Below are 3,840 nucleotides of genomic sequence, written 5' to 3'. Positions count from 1 at the left end.
GCACCCTCTTTCATTTCAGTGGCTTTATGTAGCAGGACGTTTTAAAACTGAAGATCCCTCAGTGTCATTATTTAACACAGCTAAAATTAAACATGTAAAACTGAAATTATAGTTCCTGAGAGGAAGAAGCAGGCCTCAATATGGTCAGCAGGTTAGTCAGCTTGCTGGGCAAAAACCTGATGTGGACTCACACCATATAAAAGATATAGGCAGGGGCTGCAGTGAGGCAAATGCTGCCCTCCATCATTCTGGGATGGGTTACAAAAATACCCAGTTTTCCCAGGATTGACTCCTCAGGCCTCAGTTTGTTTTAGGGAAGGTAAGACTCATTAAAGTACAATTAGAAAAAGGCGAAACAAGTATGACTTGTTTTAAAAGATTGTTTCGAGGAAAGCCTGTTATCTAACAACATTGCCACAAGGCAGATTAGACGCAAGCAGAGATGCTTGACTTTATCTTATTGTGCCAAGTATGGCAAAAAGCAAATACATTTTATCCTAAGGGGTCAGGCATAATAGGGGTTACAATTTAGGGGTTGTTTTATAACCATGAATGCCCTCGGAGGGGAGGAACAAATGTGCATCTTAAGGAATTACGGGGACTTTATCAAAGTCATTAAGAATCTAAATGAAAAAGACCAAAAAGGAAAGAAATGCCAAGTTTGAATGAATGGCCAAGTCAAAGTCCAGTGTGACTGAGAAGATGCATTCACACAGAACACAAAGAAGCTGACTAAGTCTAGTGATTTATGTGTCATATGTAGAGGCGCGGTCAGGAGTAAATCAACAGTCAGTGATGCAAACAAAGGATTTTTGAGAGATGTGAATGAAGAGAATTAAGCAAAAGGACAAAACATAATTAGACCAAAGCAGAAATTATTCCACTATCTGAATTTTTTAGTAGATTAGCAATTCATTTACCAATCAGAGACTGGATCTGTTGTTTTTGATGTCGGGGGAAGGAAGTATTTTCATTCTGCTGGAGATGATAGTGATCCAGCTGCAGCTCCTGGACCAGATGGAGATACTATAGTCATCAAACAGAGTATTTCTAAAGGAGCTGGTGGACCTAGGACCGCCAACGCCACACATTCCACATTTAATACATCATCATGACTTCCTCCATAAAATTGAGGTCCAGTATGTTGAGCTGAACAGATAAAAATAACCAGCAAGTAAATGGAATTAGTTTTGTTCCATTATTGTTGCAAGCAAATGTAAATGTAAAGGTCTTTAGAGTTACTTTTCTGTCTTCTAAGATATTTCTATTCAAACCTTTTAGAAATCTCTTTTATATTTTTTTCAAATCTTATAAAAATTTTTAAAAGCTCTTGTTCTTTTTTAAATTTCTTTTTTCATATTGAGTTTTACAGTTTAGATTACTTTCTATCTCACTCTCTTGCTAACATCCATCCAGATCAATTAAAATGCATCTTCACTCTTCAATCTACAGGAAAGCCCGCACCCAGAGGTACAGATAATCAAGATATGTTTAATACAGTTAACAGACAGGTTCGAAAGGAAAAATAACAATGAAAGACAATAATAATAAATAAATATAAATAAAATAAAATAATACTCTTAAAACTTTTAATCAACTGGCAGATGCTGCCACCAGAGTGGCTGATGGTGCCCGCTGCAGCCGAGGCCACTTATTGGCAAACTACTCCGTTCCATCAAATAAATGTGACATTATAAAGGTTTTAATGCAGTTTATTAAGCAATAACATCACAATATTAAGAAGAAAAAAAAAAACGACGAGCCACATCGAGCCATCGGAACTGCCACCGGAACGCAGCCACTGCCGCGAATTGAGCTCGGCCCTGCTGCAGCCTGCGAGCCTGCGCCCAGGGCAGCAAATCCAGATATCACAGATACAAATACGCATTTGTGCATCTCACACGGCAGAAAAATAATACTCTTAAAACTTTTAATTGACCAAAATGTTTTTCAAAGTTTCATTTCTGGATTACATTGTTTTCAAATTTCAATTTTCAAAGCATGTTCTTTGCTGCAACAATAAGAAAATTAAATGCATACAGTAGATAAAAAGCTCCTCCTGTCTGATGATGTGGGAATGCGAGGTGGGCGGCAACTTTTTTGGAGACAGAGGTTAAATCTCAAGTGACCGACAGGTTAGACAATTAACATTGTTTGCGTTTGGTGTGAATTTCCCTAAAGTCTGTATCTGATCTTAAGCGAACAGGAACTAAGCTCAGGGAGCCAAATATCCTCTAAACCAGGCATTCCCAAAGTCGGTCCTTAAGGCCCGCTGTCCTGCAGGTTTTAGAGGTTTCCTTGCTCAAGCACAGCTGATTTTAATTGAAAGCTGATTAACAGGCTTTTGGTCTACTGCAATCATTATAACCAGAGAAACCTCTAAAACCTGCAGGACAGGGGGCCTTGAGGACCGAGTTTGGGGATGCCTGCTCTAAACAGATGTAACAGTGTAATAGAATATGACTAATTCGAGCAGTTGCTCTTGAAGTTCGTAAGAAATTTAAGCCTGAATTGAATATGTTTCACAAGAGAAGGGTTTAATTTAGCCCTTTTTTCTTTTAATATAAAAATGTAGAACATATATTTTGGAGTGTTGAATGAAACACTTTAGAAAAATCAATTTAAAAGCTTGTTTATAGGGAATGTTTTTCCAATGCATTTCTAGGAGGGATGTTGTTAAAGTTTACCATAGAATGGTAATGATGATGTAATAGAATACAGGAAAATCTGCAGCAATTTTTGTATTTTCAGAGACTTTAGAATGAATGTTATTGACTAGAACAGATGCGAAGCGCTTCCTTCTGTTTGTGAAACATTTCATGAAATTCCTGTCCCAAACAACACCCACAAACAGGCTGCAAACCTGTTCTCCCTTGCCCTCTCTTCTATCAGATAGCAGCTGTCCTTTCATGAGAGACATGATGGGAGAGTAGATAAGGAGCTCTTAGGATAAGGAGGACGCCGTTGATTTCTTACCATACAGACAGGCCCTGACATGCTAGGTCTGAATGACTACCAAAAGGAAAAGAGGATTGTGATGTACAAATGTATCTACTCTACTGTAAAATTTTTTAAGTCTGTAAAAAGAATTTGTAAGGTGAATATGTTGGTGGAGGACTCCTAATTTTATTTTCCCATCAAAAACTAAGAGCAAAGCCAAACTTGAAAGAAATATTGCTGCCTAAGCTGAACCTATGAATTTAGCCAACATCTAGTAAATAAATATTAGGTCAACTTTCAATAAAAATAGAGGTTTCTTTCTTTGAAAGGGAGTTTGTTCCCATCAGCTGATTGCTGTATAGGATATTAGTGTTGGATTGGTCATGAAGTTATTGTTCAAATGAACCAAACATTTGTGTAAACGTACTAAATTGAGTCGTTTGTTAACTGAGTCGTTGCACCCAGATATTCATCCACTAAGGGACAAAGAATACTGTACTTATTTCTATTCTTAAATCATCAAAGAGTGTTATACATATATAGTAATAAGTTTTCAAAGTTTTCTTGTCTAGCATCATCATCTGACATGCTCAGAGACTCTTTCATTGTAGTCCTGTTTCTCTAAATGTGACTGACTGTGGACAGGGCCGCATATAAAGCTGGTTGACAGTTGCCTTTTGTATCTCTGCTGCTTTTTCTATGTCTCCTTCTGTCTCCTTTAACCCCAGTTGGCCTCGGCAGATGGCCGCTCACACCGAGTCTGGTTCTGCTCAAGGTTTTTTCCTGTTAAAAGTGAGTTTTCCTCTCCACTGTCATTAAAGCATGCTTAGTGCGAGGGATTGCCTTCGCGTCCATGATTCAATGCAATTGGCAACTTTACCTTAGATAGAAAACTTTGAA

The sequence above is a fragment of the Cyprinodon variegatus genome, unplaced genomic scaffold (genome assembly GCF_000732505.1).
Source record: "Cyprinodon variegatus isolate N-32 unplaced genomic scaffold, C_variegatus-1.0 Scaffold120, whole genome shotgun sequence".
NCBI classification, from domain to species: Eukaryota; Metazoa; Chordata; class Actinopteri; order Cyprinodontiformes; family Cyprinodontidae; genus Cyprinodon; species Cyprinodon variegatus.
The sequence above is the reverse complement of the archived record's forward strand: the minus strand, read 5'-3'. Positions refer to the sequence as shown.